Source organism: Callospermophilus lateralis, chromosome 10, assembly GCF_048772815.1.
Source record: "Callospermophilus lateralis isolate mCalLat2 chromosome 10, mCalLat2.hap1, whole genome shotgun sequence".
NCBI lineage: Eukaryota > Metazoa > Chordata > Mammalia > Rodentia > Sciuridae > Callospermophilus > Callospermophilus lateralis.
Genome location: NC_135314.1, coordinates 26,268,099 through 26,284,803, shown reverse-complemented (window position 1 = coordinate 26,284,803; position 16,705 = coordinate 26,268,099).

The window sequence follows — 16,705 nt, the reverse complement described above, 5'->3', positions numbered from 1 at the left end:
CATGGACACAGTATCTTTGTTTATTTATTTTTATCTGGTGCTGAGAATTGAACCCAGTGCCTCACATGTGCGAGACAAGAGCTCTGCCACTGAGCCGCAACCCCAGACCTCTATATATCCCTTTTTGCTTTCAGTATGGCAATGCCCCTGTGCTTGCTAGTTTCCTTTTTAAAAATTCTCTCCTTCAACTTTTCAACCTAGAATCCAGTGACTATATCATCCAAAACATCATTTTACAGGCAGTTGGTACATATTCTCATGCAGAGATATAACCTGGGTTGTTGACCCTGGTGGTATTCCTTCTAATCTACAGTAAAATTACTGTCTGCTTTCCCCATCTCCTTTCTTCTGTTCTCCTGGGTATATATGAATGTGTGTACTAGGAGAAGAGATCAGAGGACATGGACAATTGAAAGGAATCGGTACTGGGAATTTCATGAAATATTGATCTCATCTTAGTTTTAAGTTTGCACTTATTGGGTAGGAGTTAAGAATCTAATGGATAATCAGTTTGTTTCCTTGATTTCATCTTTCCTTCAAAAAAAAAATTCAATAAACCTTACATTGCTCATCTCTTGGCTCAGATTAATGCAGTGCATATAAAAGCCTGTCAGTTTTGTCTGAGGTCCTTTGGTGATCAGCTATGCAAACTGCAGTCACCTTTGTTTACACTTTGTTAAACCTTCCCGGAGCAGGTGGCAAGATTACAGGCTTAAAAGGCAGGTGGAGTGAGGAGGGGATGTAAATCAAGGTTCAATTGCTATGTTCTCTCTGGGATAATTGAGACAGAATAGAGAAGCCATGTCTGCATCCCTAGATGTCCTGAATGTGCTGCCAAAGTATCCGACTGCATTGCTTTCAGGGCAAAGGTAAGTAGTATTCTGGAAAGTCCTACTATTTTTCAGATCGAGCAAGTCCCTAACAAGTGCACCCTAATTCAAAGTCTTGGGAGGAGGAATTGGAGAGCCAACAGCAGGTGTTGAAGTGCTTTGAAAGAAAGTAAGCAAAGACTTCTTGGAAAGGAGCAAGTCCTAGGAGCTCCAAAATGCAGCATTTTGGTGCCAAAAACAGACACTGTGAAATGCATGCTCTGGTCTTTTATGTCTCCCTGCCACTCTACTGTGAAATGGGGCAGTTCCTGGAACACCAAGCACTGAGACGTAGAAGGTCTGTACATCATTCAGGAATGATGCTGGACATAAAGGCTGGAGATACAACATTTCTGAAGGATTTATATTTGTCTTCAATTTCTAGTCTTATAAACAATCTGAATCCAACCCCAAGATAAATAACTGGGTTGGAGGTCCTTGTCATGGTAGACATGCAAAAGCATAGTAGGGATGAGGGAGCGCAACACGCACAGAAAAGCCAGACCCACTCCTTCCTATTTTCCTTCTTTTGTTGCAGTTCTGGCAATGGAACTCAAGGCCTCACATTGTGGGCAAGTGACATCCCCAGAACTTCCTGAGGATTTTCGTTTGTGTTCCCATAATGAGTTTGAAAAGCATGTTTTTGAAGTGGTTAACTGAATGGAAAAGGTTAATAAAAGAAAAAAGAAGTGGAGAGAGAGAGAGAGAAAATGAGAGGAAGACAGCAAGAGGGAAACTGAGGAAAAAATAAGACAGAAGTTAGGCAGAAATGTGTCGACTCAGACTCTGATTTTCAAAGTAGGTTTGGTCTACCAGCTCTGGCATACATGGCTTGGTGGCCAGAGCAGATCCATGGTGGAGCTGAGCCACTCTGAAGGGCTGGCTGTGGCTGGGATTGTAGAGGAGGGCATCAGGAGTTTTTGTTGCATGGTGCCCCTGAGAGCGCTCACTCCAGGGCTGACCTCTTGTTGAATGAGAACTAGACAGACAATTTTTAAAACATATGAAGAAAAATGAAAGAGGGTGAATTATTGTATGAACTAACTTTAGCTACTCCCCAAATAGATAAAATAGCCAAACGCCAAAAGACTAATTTCTTCGCACCCCCCAAACCCTCCAGAAAAGCTTTAGAGATTGCTTCTTTAGTCTTTGTCAGTTATTAAATGGGTGGGCTGCTGTCGCCACTTCCTGGGTATTAAAAACCAAAGCACATGTATTGATGAGAGTTGAACAAAATTTGACAGTTGAGATAGTGGCTCAAATGCCCCAGGTTTGGGGGCCTGGGGTTCCAAATATTTTCAGGATGACTAGTATTTATTTTGTAGGCAGTAGCAGAAGCTTAGCTCACTAACAGTTCTACTCTTACTTTTCTGGAACCCAAGCTCTCTTTTTAAATAGCTAACCCTTCAGGCTTACTAAGAATCAGTTACTGATTTTTTTGCAGTTCAGTACAATGTGTTTATTTGGGAAGGAGGGTACTTGAACATACACTTGATTTTCTTTGACTTCCAATTGCAACTGAACAGGTCTTGGCTACTCTGGGTGGGGAATGATGCATGATACAGGGTCACCATCAATTAACTCTAGTGTCACTGAGAGTCTGAACATGGAGAAAGGAGTAAGGAAAGGAGGAAAAAAAGGAGAAAAGGGAAAAGAATGGGCTAGAAGAGCAAATAGAAAAGAGCTGATTTGCAGGGAGAGGCGGAGTGACCGCATTCACCGCCAGATGTGATACGGAATGGCATCAGAGCCTTGGTTACCTTTTCTGAGTGTAAACCCAAGAACACTGTGTTACCTCTGGAGCCATTAATTACAAAGTGTCACCTCTAAAAAGGGCGACTTTGAACAGAAGAAAACCCCTCCCCACGGAAGGACAAACTCAGGTTAGGGACAGTGCAAATAGCAGATGCCCATCCCCATGACAGGAATAAGGGAGAGAGGGATCGGTTTTTAAAGCTCCATTAACAAAGAACTTTACTCAAGGAGGAGCTGTTAATAAGTAATGAAACAAAGTGCCTGTTATGGAGATTAAATGCCCCTGTGTCTAGGTACAAAGTTCAGGCTGCAAAGTGCAGCTGTCACCCTGTCTATAACCCCACCGCAGCCTTAGAACCTCTGGTTCAAAGTGTGTCTTGCTGCCTTCCTGTTACTAGGCTGCCCGGTGCAAGGTCCAGCCTGGGGTCAGAGTTCAGCGTCTGAGGCTCTGCTGACTGCCTTCTTTGTCTAGCTCAAGCGAGCTTTCGATAAGCCACACACTGCTTATTTAAGACGATTATTACAAACAACTGACAGATTATTTTCCCAGATTCTTATGCTTATTCTTTATATCAAGCTTAAACTGTGCCAAACTATAATTTCTTGAGGATTTGTGTGCAGATAAAAGCAATCGATTTAAGGACACATGAAAGACTAGGTCAAAAATCTATTTCTAAGGGATAACCATGCTCCAAGCAGACACATAAAATGGAGGCCCTTTGAAGTAAGAACAATTTCAAAATGAGTCCAAGAATTCCCTCTTTAACCATCAAAGATCTGATAAATACGAGATTTACCCTTTACAATTGAGCAAACCTTTCCTAATAGGACAATAGATCCGTGATAATCCTTTTCTGAATGGAGTCCCCCTTTATTTGTTCTTTTTATTTATCCTCTGAAGAATTAGAGGGGAAACTCACTTTTTCAAATAGTTTCCATTGTTTGACCTGATCCTAGCAAGAGTCTTGGGAAGGTGGCAGAATACTAATTTGTATCCCTCTTTTGCAGATGAGGAAACTGAGACTCAGCGATTGGAGTCCAGAATCACAGAGCTGATGATATATGGCAAAACAGGCCACGATCCATCTCATTACCCTTTCCTCTCAGCACTTTTTCCATTTGATGTTCTGACAACAATTTTCTTTACATGGGAGTAGCTCTTTTTCATTCTTCATTTTTTTAATGGAAGTGAACAGAGTCAACCTAAAAAAGCAGGAGGCAGACAGTTTGGGAAATGTGATTTGAAAGAGCACTTCAGGTAAAGGTGCAGGGAATCAGGGTCTGACCACACTGGCCCAGGGCCAGGTACTTGACTCATGCTCCAACTCCTGACCACAGATGCCAAGGGGCTGGTCTTTAGCTCAGTTACCAGTGGGTCAGTGAGGGCTGTTCCTTCCAGTGATAGCTTGGATTAATATTTTACCTCAAAAAGGAGCACTGCCCATAAGATAGTGCCTCAGAGTCTTAGAATTTAACATCTTACTTGCTTTTTGATTCATAAAATCGAGTAGAAATTTCCTTTTCCCATATTTTCTTTAGGTTAGCATGTAGTTTTAAAATCGTCAGTAAGTTACATTCTTTGGGTGGATATATATATCAGGGCCTTCAATATTCCAGATATTTACTGAAATATTTATTAGCAGATACTGACATAGATAATTTTTTTTTTTTTTTTTTTTTTTTTTTTGGTTATCTACTGTGTGCTAGGAAGAGGGTGTGAATATAAGTTCAGACACATTGCATTCCTTATTGTCCAAGAGCTTGAACCACAACAGGAAGAAAAGGGTAGGAATTCACAAAGCTGGTTACAACAGCCAGAGACAAAGCACCGGGATGGGACAGAGAGAGCATAAGGATCAAGTGTTTAAAAAAAAAAAATGAGTAAAATACTTAGTTTTTTTTAAAATTGTTATTATTTTATTTTGTTATTTTTAGATCTACATGAGAGGTAAATAGGGAGCCTACATCCTGGGAACAAATTTTTACTCCTCACACTTCAGATAGAGCCCTAATATCCAGAGTATACAAAGAACTCAAAAAATTAAACAATAAGATAACAAATAACCCAATCAACAAATGGGCCAAGGACCTGAACAGACACTTCTCAGAGGAGGACATATAATCAATCAACAAGTACACGAAAAAGTGCTCACCATCTCTAGCAGTCAGAGAAACGCAAATCAAAACCACCCTAAGATACCATCTCACTCCAGTAAGATTGGCAACCATTATGAAGTCAAACAACAACAAGTGCTGGCGAGGATGTGGGGAAAAGGGTACACTTGTACATTGCTGGTGGGACTGCAAATTGGTGCGGCCAATTTGGAAAGCAGTGTGGAGATTCCTTGGAAAGCTGGGAATGGAACCACCATTTGATCCAGCTATTCCCCTTCTCGGACTATTCCCTAAAGACATTAAAAGAGCGTACTATAGGGACACTGCAACATCGATGTTCATAGCAGCACAATTCACAATAGCTAGATTATGGAACTAAGCCAGATGCCCTTCAATAGATGAATGGATAAAAAAAATGTGGCATTCATACACAATGGAGTATTACTCTGCACTAAAAAATGACAAAATCATGGAATTTGCAGGGAAATGGATGGCATTAGAGCATATTATGCTAAGTGAAGCAAGCCAATCCCTAAAAAACAAATGTCAAATGTCTTCTTTGATATAAGGAGAACAACTAATAACAGAGCAGAGAGGAAGAGCATGAGAAGAAGATTAACATTAAACAGGGACGAGAGGTGGGAGGGAAAGGGAGAGAGAAGGGAAATTGCATGGAAATGGAAGGAGAACCTCATTATTATACAAAATTACATATAAGAGGAAGTGAGGGGAAAGGGGAAAAAACAAGGGGGAGAAATGAATTACAGTAGATGGGGTAGAGAGAGAAGATGGGAGGGGAGGAGAGGGGAGGGGGTATAGTAGAGGATAGGAAAGGCAGCAGAATACAACAGACACTAGTATGGCAATGTGTAAATCAGTGGATGTGTAACCGATGTGATTTTGCAATCTCTATACAGGGTAAAAATGGGAGTTCATAACCCACTTGAATCAAATGTATGGAATATTATATGTCAAGAGCTATGTAATGTTTTGAACAACTAATAATAAAAATTTAAAAAAAGAAAAAAAATGAGTAAAATACTTAGTTTTTTTAAAAAAATTTTTATTATTTTATTTTGTTATTTTTAGATCTACATGATCTAAATACAGCAGAGTGTATTTTGACATACATACATAGAGTATAACTTATTCTAATTAGGATTCCATTTTTGCAGTTCTACATGATATGGAGTTTTACTGGCCATATATTCATATATGAACATAGGAAAGTTGTGTCCAATTAATTTTCTACTATCTTTCCTGTTCCCATTTCCCCTCCCTTCCCTTCCTTCCCCTTTGTCTAATCCAATGAATTTCTCTCCCACCCCCCCACCCCCCCCCCCCGTCCCCACCATTGTGTGTTAGTATCCACGTATCAGAGAGAATATTTGACCTTTGGATTTTTGAGATTGGCTTATCTCAGTTAGCAAGATAGTCTCCAGTTCCATCCATTTAGTGGTAAGTGCCATACTTTCATTCTTCTTTATGGATGAGTAATATTCCATTGTGTATATGTGCCACATTTCTTTATCCCTTCATCTGTTGGAGAGCACCTAGGTTGGTTCCATAGCTCAGCTCTTGTGAATGGAGCTGCTACAAACATTGATGTGCCTGTGTCACTATAGTGTGCAGATTTTTAGTCCTTTCGGTATATACCAAGGAGTGGGATAACAGGTTCAAAACTTAGTTCCATTCGAAGTTTCCTGAGGAATCTCCATACTCCTTTCTAGAGTGGTTGCAAAAATTCACAGTCCCACCAGCCATGTATGAGTGTGCCTTTTTCCCCATAAGGGTTAACTAGCTTGAGGCCAGGCTCGTAAAGGCACATCTGACCTAGATGAAGCTTTTAATCACACAGCCACACTGGAAGGACAGATCATCTGCATTTTATAGATAACAATGCGAAAACTCAAGATGTCCAATCCCAGCTACACAACAGGGACTTCAACACCACTATCCACCAGATCTTCATGTAGAGATTAGGAAAAATAACCCAGGAAAAATAAATCGCTAGAAAGACAGACAACAGGGCTGGGGTTGTAGCTCAGCGGTAGAGCGATCGCCTTGCACATGTGAGGCCCTGAGTTCGATCCTCTGCATCACATAAAAATAAATAAATAAAAATAAAGATTTAAAAAAGAGAATTCTTTAAAAAGAGAAAGAAAGAAACAAAGACAGACAACAAGGATTTTGACATATCCTCCATGGCAAGGTGGAAGGGAGTACCTGAGAAATGGAAGGAGTTTAAAGACCCAGAGGCAGAGAGCTCAGAAACCAAAGCTGGGCTGTAGATGAAAGCAAGCAAGTGGGGTGACTCCAAGTGAGTCTTTTAATGCATGAGGACGGGAAGAGCAGGTTGAGCAGGATGCATTTTTTAGTGTCATCGTTTATTGGATTCCTTTTCTCTTTACTCACCCCCACAAAAGACTGTATTTTTCTCCCTGCTTTAAATATATGTTTTACTATGATGGCAGATATCGCCTACACTTTGGAGACATACCTAACCCAGATCTCTGGCCACAGTCTCTCTTTTTAGATACTGATTTTTTTTTTATTTCTAGCTGCCTACTTACCGTGTCCAACTGGGCGGCCCAGAGACACTTCTGTCTGTTCCTGCAAACCTGCTCCTTCCTTACATTCCCTGCCTCAGACAGGTGACATCTGTTCCTTCTGTCTTTATGATAGAAACCCTGATTTTATTTTAGATGCCTTCCCCACCTCCATCCTGTAAATCCAGCATATCAACAATCCTCATGGTTTTAACTCTGCAATGTCTCCAAATCTATTTTCTCTCCTCAACACCCCTCGTCTTTGCCCATTCTATGTATTTTTATATCATGGACTTAGATCATAGTTTATGTAAGAAAGATAAACTCCCATATCACATCTTAGGCCCAGTCTTCATGATCTCCTGGCGTGATGCAATGGCTGATTTGATCTCTGTCCTCCACTCTTCTTCACTCATGTCTCCTCCCTCTTTACTGCTACTAGAAATGATTTGTAAAGTACAGAGCGAACAGTCTAATCTGGTAATGCCTCTTTTTTTGCTTTACAAACTTTAATAATTCTCATATATATACAAAATGAGGTAGCAAATAGGTGACCAACATTGACTCACAGACATGTTTTGTTATTTGGCTCACATACGTGTGAAACCATTGTGCTTTAAATCGTAGTTGTCAATTTTTAAAAGTCAAATACTTCATGTGGACATTGAAATTTCTGACTCTGGGAAAAAGTCAAGATCAGTGAGCACTGGGCAGGATTCCCACAGGGCAGCCATCAGATGGAGCTCCATCTGCCTGTTAGGTGGAGATTCCCTTTCTAGTTTGACACAATCTTCACAATGATTGACATGTTGTTAATTTGGACCCTTGATAGAATGTCCTGAAGATGGTACTTTATCTCTGTGACTGTCTTCCCCCAAACCATAATCTCATTCTAATCATCAGAAAAACATAAGGAAACCTCAGTTGAGGGGCATCCTATAATATACGGATCAGTACTCCAACACTGTCAAGGTCATCCAAAACAAGAAAAATCTGAGAAACCTTCATAGCCAAGAAGAAACTTGGTAACATGGTGTCCTAGAAGGGATCATGGAACAGAAAAAAGAATACAAAGTAAAACCTAAGAAACTTCAAGCAAAGACTTTGAGGTTAATAATAGTGTATCTTTATTGGTTCATTGATTACAAAAAATAAATTGCACTATTCTAGGATGTTAGGGAAAATTGGGTACATGCGAACTCTATCAGATTCATAATTTCTACAAATCTAAATCTTCTATAGATTAAAAAGTTATTTTAAAAACCTGAGTGAACCCATCAAAACCATAATGTAGGCAAGCTGTCTGTTGACATCTGTCCTTGCTAATTTCTCTGGCATTGTGTGCACAAGTGACTCAAGGATAATGCATAAAGTAGTATCTTTCATGTATACACATACACACATACCTACATATCCTTTCATAAATTGATTACTTTTCTTTCATGTGTATACATATGCATATAAGAAAGATATTACTTTATTCATTATCATCAAATCATTTGTAAAGGTATATATTTAGGAATTATTAAAGAACCAAAAATACTTGAAAACCAAAGGAATAAATTTCTACTGCTGAGGACTTAAGTAATTGCCATATCTCAATGTGAAAAATAACTTGTGGCAGGAGTAAAAACTTCCCTGCACGTCCCAATCATAAAATCAGCCCTGTTATCAAGACATAAATAGAAGGAAAAAGACACTTGGAAGCAGCCAGTTGTATAGAAGGTGCTAATATCACCTTCCTTCTGGGCACTGTGAGCATGAAACATTGAAGAAGTAAAGTCATTAACAAATTCCAAGACTTCCTCCCACCCCATCGTGAAGAAATGCTCAGATTCCAAAATAAGAGAGAGTGCAATTAACCTGTGAGGAAGGGGAAATGCTCCTGTGATCCTCACAAACACTAGGATTTGTACACCTTTTTCACTTTATTAATTTCATTTTGTTAATTATTCCCCACGGTCACCTCGAGGGGTACCTTGTTCTTTTCCCAGTTTTTCAAGGTGAAGGAATTTTGGCTGAAAGAGGCTCACTGACTTTCCAGAGGTTATCTAGGGATTCATTAACAGAATAAAAATTAGGCTCCAGTTAATGTCACTAAGCATTGCTATCCACTACATCTGCCTGCTCTCCTCAATCCAAAGAGGCTCTAAATAAGGAGATAACATAATTAAATACCTTTAGGGAAAACACAAATGAATCAAACCTGCAGAAAAGATGAAGATAAATTCTTCAGACAAAGTGAAATAGCTGAGGAATGCATGGTGTTCAGAAGTCAGCAAATTAGATTGCCATTTGTAAGAAGACAGGGCAACAAGAAAGGCCAGGGAGGTTCTGGTCTGCACTCACGGAGCCATAGGATAGCCTGAAGAGAAAGTCAAGACACTAGCAGTACAAGACAGAGACTACACCTATTCCAAAAAACTCATTTTGGGGTTCAGGAACACCAAACCCAGAGAATTTTTGGAAAAACTCCAAGAACTAGCATTAGCAGAAAAAATGAAGAATGTGTTCAGACAGCTCCCAAGCCTCACTGTCTACCAAGTTCTAAGGCAAAGTTATAGCAGATGCAATTGACCTAGCAAGCTGGACAACTCAGGCCTGATGGCTGGATTGAATTTTATTCAATTTTATGTGTGGTTGTCTCTATTTGGAAGGGAACAACCCCATTGCATGTGACACAAGTAATTAGTACCTACATAGTATGGCCCTCAAGTCGCTCTCTTATCATCCTGCAAGGGTGCTACCTTTACCCCCTCCTAAGGCCTGATAGTCCCAGCTTGAGACAAGGAAAGTCTTGGGATTGAAGAAATTTATGGCAGAAAGTGTGATTTCCAAAAAAAAAAAAAAGGTGAAATATCTGTGGTCATCAGCTCAGAAGACCCTCAGCTTTCTTATGTGAAACACGTGTATTTATGAACAAATCTCTTTGATATCACAAAATTCATGAAAGAGGGCCTGCATTGGCATTATGACTGGGCAATCAAGGATTCATTAGCCACTTTTAATCAATGCGTCTGCTATGTGACAGACGAATCAACAATCTTCAGACAGGCAGAGCTGAGTGAGGTAAGTAGCAAGAGCTAATCATGACCTGCTGACAGATGGTGGGATAAATCTGTCTAAGGCCCATATGATTCCCAGTAAAGTGAATAAAGTAGTATCTCTGTGTTGTCCACAAATACAGCAAGATAAGTTTCTATTGGACAGGGAAGGGCAATTTAAAAAGGAACTAACTTTATGCCCAGCATGGTGGTGCCTATAATCGCAGTGACTCGGTAGGAAGGAGGATCAAGGCCAGCCTGACCAACTTAGTGAGACCCTATCTCAAAATAAAAAAAGGCTGGGAATGTAGCTTGGTAAAGCACTTCTGGTTTCAATTGCTAGTACCACAAATAAGGAAGGAAGGAAGGAAGGAAGGAAGGAAGGAAGGAAGGAAGGAAGGAAGGAAGGAGAGAAAGAAAGAATGTATGAATTTTGTCTATTTCACTTTGTATCTCGACAGCCATGACAGGTGACAGTCATGTTTGACCCTTCCCATTTTCTTACCTTCCATCCTATACTATCAACATGATCTGCCTAGAAATGAATGTCTTCTAAGGAGAACAACTAAATCCCTGCTGGGCCATAACAACATGAAGAATTTGTCAATAGAATTAACACTGTAAAGGGCTGTATCTGTGCTTTCTCCTGCTCATAGCACTGATGTCATAACACTTAATATCTGGAAAAAAAAATAATTTAGTCAGTCGAAGGAATGATTTAAAAAATAAATATGGGAATTTCCACAACTTCAGAGAGTTCTAGTTTAACTAGAAAGGAGACTAAGGACATACCAGAAAATGTTTGAAGCTGAATTGGAGTCTGGGGTCTTGACTCTTGAAAGAGTATAGGAAAGGATTTGAAGAAAACTTGAACTTAGAGAATCTAGAGAAAGAATTAAAGCTTCTGGGAGGTCGAGCGAAAGTGAGATGAGCTGTTGGAAGGGAGAGGTAAACATCTACTTGTTCCTTTGCTCTTTGCCCTGGAATGAGACAGAAACCCTCCCTTTGAAGAATGTGAATGTAGTTCGGTCCTGTTGCTGTTGTATTTTTGTTCCTTTACTGGAGTCACCATGTGAATGTTTATACAAATCTACTCCTGTGTTGCATAATTCTTTGAAACAAAAGATGTCTGGAATCCAAGAATTCATACCTTTTACTCATTCTGCACAGGAAAGCACCAGATAAACAAGAATCATATCTACCATATCAAAAAACATCTATAATGCTTATCTTTAATATTCAATTTCTTAAAAATTTTAGTCAACGTGATTTGACATAACAAAGGAAACTTTGCTTAACATTAATATTTATGACCACACTGGCTTTAATAACACATTGCCTAATATCTGACTGAGAGCTGAATAGTCTTTGTAGCCCCAGAACAGGAATTCATTAAAGTTTTTAGAAGAGTACTACTAGGCATAAATGTTAAGGAGCAAAAAGACTAACCCAACTTTACCACAAAGAATTTGACTGGCTCTAATACGTGAACCCATTACTTCCTCTAGCACCTTGGATGTGGCACAAACATGACGGGCTTCCTACCAATACAGGTCAGTTAAAATCCAGAAAAGGCACAGAGGCCTCTTTCTTACTCGATTTCTGTAAGTTATTCCCATTGATGCTAAAGAGAACTATATGAATTAATCTACCAACTAGGGATAATGCTCGGGCTTAGTAGCTAAGGCATACTCAGAAAAACGTAACCTGTCAAGTAGGCTTAGAACTCAGAATTCATGCAATTAGAATAAAGCTAGATGCAATTTCAAAAGTGCATTGGAATCCATTTGTAATAGCTATCAAAAACTTTATTGAACCAATTTATACAGTTCATTTATTTACCAGTAGCTAAAATACTCCAAAAAAGGTCCTAGTGGATATTTCCAAAATCAATTTGAGAGCATTAACTCTATCATGTTTATTGAAAGAATGTGGTGAATTATAAGAGTCAAAAGACTAGATGGTATTTGTGGATAAAGTAAATAAGTAGTCAAGAGGAGGGAGGATATCTAGAACTGGACTGTCCCCACAGTAGACACCAGCCACATGTAGCATAAATGGAAATTAATTAGCATTAAATTACATTTAAATTCCAGTTCCTCCGTTCCAGTAGCACACTTCAAATGCTCCATAACCTCATATGACTAGGAGCTACTCTCTTGAAGAGTGCAGATAAAGAACATGTCTATCTACTTAGAAATCTCTATAGCACCCTGTTGATCCAGACCCTCCAGCCTCTGTCCCCTCCTTTACATCACAACATGTATAATTTAAACATCTCATCCAATGCAATTTCAAGATTCAGAAGTACTACAGAAGAGATCAGAGAGGAACAGAATCTTAGGACAAAATTGTTGCCACCGTCAGCTGACTGGGCAGCTAATGAGATTATGATGATTTTTAGGCATGTGAAAAGCTCTGAATTCACCCCATGCCTATCAGGCTAAACCCCTGTTCCTTCAGACTTACAGCCATATGTGCATATGATCTGTCCATACTTTATGTCAGCTCATAGCTGCTTTTTGTGTAAATAGTCAGTGAGCACAAGGAGATAAAGCTGTAGAAGAAATTAGCCCTTTGTGGTTCATGCCTATAACTTGTTCAAGTCCACCCTTGTGACCATGGCAACCTATGAAGTGAGCGTCATAGGTCAAAGTCAGGGTTCAGGACCCAGAAGGAAGGTATGAGGTATGGGGAAAACAAAACAAAACAAAACAAACCCTCAGAAGGAAGGTATGAGGTATGGGGAAAACAAAACAAAACAAAACAAACCCTCAGAATTACGGTGACAATAACCCATGAGTGAATTTGTGCAAATAATATAATATAGTCAGTAGAGGTACAGAGTTCTTTTCATGAAATAAATTTAGTTGCCAAAGCACCATGCTTAGTTCAAATCTTTTTTTTTAATCTATGTGATTTTTTAAATCATCTGCATGTGCGTATAAATAATCTTTTAAAAAACAGTCAAACTCTGCTCTGCTGTAACTGAACTGTCTGATCCAACCTATGATATAGACCTTGAGTCATTGTCACAGAAAGGGGCTGAGCTTTCTGTTTACAAAAACATCTGTCAAAAGGAGTGACAGAGTGCAGTTATTTATCACTGAAACGGCAACCAGCTATTTTTTTTAAAAAAGAAAAAAGGAATAAAGATTGAATTTTAAAATAAGCACAAGTTATTGTTATTAATGTGCTTATTTTTTAGCTACAGATGCTCAATGAATATAGCTAATTGATGATCTGATAACACAAATAAATCAGGAGCACTCAACTTACATGGGGCTACTTTCCAGGAATAATTATTCCCTAGCAGGTTACACCTACAAAGTTAGTACAATTAGGTGTTGTATTTCATCTTACCTTCTTTTTTTCATGAATGGTCAAAGATGAGAGTAAGAGAACTGAAGACTTCATTGACAATAGAGCATGAAAAAACCTCACATCTAGATATCTAGTCTTGCTCATGTTATTGCAATAAAACAAACGGGCAAGTAAACTGAATGTGCTCTGTATCTGGAATAGGCGGAAGAAAGCCATGGTTTTCTTCAGTCAGAGGGGCTGGATTCATTTGAGTTAATCCTACAGTTTGCTGTAATTTGGCAAGGGTAGTTTTGAGTTTCAATTCAGTGGCTGCTGTTTAAACTGCAGAGTTGATGCATAAATGATCCATAACACATTTTGGTATATTAAATCATCTTCACAGTTCTAATATACCATGAAGCCCAATTTACATATAATGTAGGCACAGAAGATGAAAAGCTGAGAGCAGACTCCTGTTTCAAAAGGCATCAGGCACACTGCTTTATTTTCTTGAAGCACCACTAACTTCTATAAATCCGTTGCTGGAGAAGGTTATTAAACTGCCAGGCCCTTCTTTCTTTTCAAACCTTAATTCCCCTTCTCTTCTCACACGCCATATGGAAACCCTTCTCTCTTCCCCCGTCTCATTCTTCTTTTGCTCTTTTTTATCCCAGAGCTCTTTTCCCTTGAGCTGAATTCCTCAGAATCATGGACCACAGCAAACATAACTCTTCTCTCTTTGATTAGACTTGTAATGCATTTGGATTTTTATTTTTATTTATTTATTTAGCTTTCTGATGGCAGCTGTGACAGAGTAATAGAAGATGGAACAGACAAGGCGGCAGCTTCATCGGATTCTCGATTGACCTTGCAAAGACAGAGTGTAGATAATAACACAAGGCCAGGTGTAACCACCTGGTATGATGGGCCACAGTGTAATAATACTAATATCTATTGTCTGTGTAGAGAACAGACTCCCAATCCACTATCCAATTATTAATAGCTATGTGGTAAACAGCCAAAAAACTCACAATATGGACAGAGTACAAAACTTGGCTTTCACACCTCAGAATATATAATTTCTTTGAATTAGGCCAGTAAATACTAAAACATTACTTAATCATGTCTTTAAGAAAAATGAGAGTGTTTTATGTCATATTAGAATTAAAATCAATGCCCTCAACCATCATTGTCAGTTGCTTGGCACCAGATGAAAAAGATACAGTGCCTGCCAATGTTTTCCTTTACTCCAGGGTCCCCAGATGGGGATTTCTCAACCTTGGCACTGTTCACATTTTGGGCCAGAGCAGTCTTTGTTGAGCAAAAATGCCTTGTTTGTTGCTGGATGCTAAGCAGCATTTCTAGCCTCTACCCATTAGAAGCCAGTAGCGACCCCCTGCTCCAGGTGTGACTCAAACATATCTCTATATATTGCCAAATATCTTCTGGAGGTCAAAGTCACTCTCAGGTGAGAACAATAGCCTTGAAACCAAGAGACATAGGTCTTTCCCAGCATATTCTTTTTTCTTTCATGCTCTGGCCCCATCTCTCCTCATAACATATATAACTATGCCCACCTAGTTACATACCCTTTCTTTGGCTTCTCTGTCTGAAACTGATTCTGTCCCATTTACACGAAAACACATTGGCAGCGCCTGTGTATGCCACAGCAGATTCCCTTGAGACTCAAAAATTATAGGTCAAGATTCAGTAGAAAAACTTGAAGCAATGTAGAAAAAAATAATATAGCTAGAAAGTGGAAGGAATTTATATATACATATATATTTATGTATGTGTATATATATATATATATATATAGCTGTCAAGGTCGCTTCTGGGGAATCAAGAGTGCATTGACTAATTCTGGCTTTGGGTTGACAATCTGGGACAATTTGAAAGTAATATTATGGGGTTAGCTTGAAACTCCCTTGAAGCGTAGAGGATTTGCTTTTATATCCCACAAAACTTTTCTTCCTGTGGAAGTTTATTGATTTCCTGAGTAAATTATTCACCATAGATTTTTCCATAACTTTAAAAAATTCTCTAAGTCCCACTCCCCTTGACCTACTTGCTTTGTAGGTCAGTATATGACCAAATCCTTGACTTGAAACTGTAGAAGTTGATGAGAAGATCCAGGTCCCCCCGATGACAATCTTCTCTTTCAATCTCTCTCCTTTCTTCTTGAAAAACATCTCTTCTCCTCTTACCCTCAGCTACACTGATCATTTCTCACTTCCTTCCCTCTTAGTTCCTTTTATTTTTATTATATTTCTTTTTATTGTTGCCTCCAGTTTCAGTGGGTGAGATGGTTCTCCTTTTCACAATGACCCCTTGAACTCTGTTCATGGCCTTGAGCCTTGATCATCTGTTTCTTTGCACATTCAGATTTCACTTTGTGTTGGCACTTTCTCCTCTGTCTGCAAGTGTCTCTACCATTGTCCTTGCCATCACCCACCTCAAGCTGTTCTTTCAGTCTGTCATTCACTCTTCTGTCTCTCTCTCTCTCTTTCTTTTCCTCTCAAGAGACTTTAGCAGAACAGCCCACACTCCACTTCTGCTGCACCTTCCATTTCCTCAATCCCTTGCAGGCTTGTTTCCACCTTCATGAATCTGTCACAAACCACTTTTGCTGTGTGACAGTGACAATTCAATCATGGAATCTACTGACTGGATTTTTGGACCTCGACTTTTGGGAATTGGATACCATGGTCACTCGTGGGATTCTTCCCTTTCTTAGCTTTCATGCTACTACATTCTCCTGATTTTTCTACCTTTTGCCTTTGTTACCTTTTATTTTCCCTGCTCTCACCTTCAAGTCTTCCAGGAAAACAAACTCAAAGTTTCAAATGTGGGTCTTCTGTTTGATCTACCCCTTTCTCATCCATATTTCCATGCAGAATCCAATGCTGCTACAACATGGATTCAGGAACTCCCTTTGACCTTATTAGTGGCATCAATTCTTCTCTGGGAAACTCTTCTTTATGGTTTTTTTTTTTTTTTTTCCACTGTAGGATTTCTTCAATCACTTTGAGTAGGATTTTTTGAACTTAGAGACCTGCTTGACCCAGGC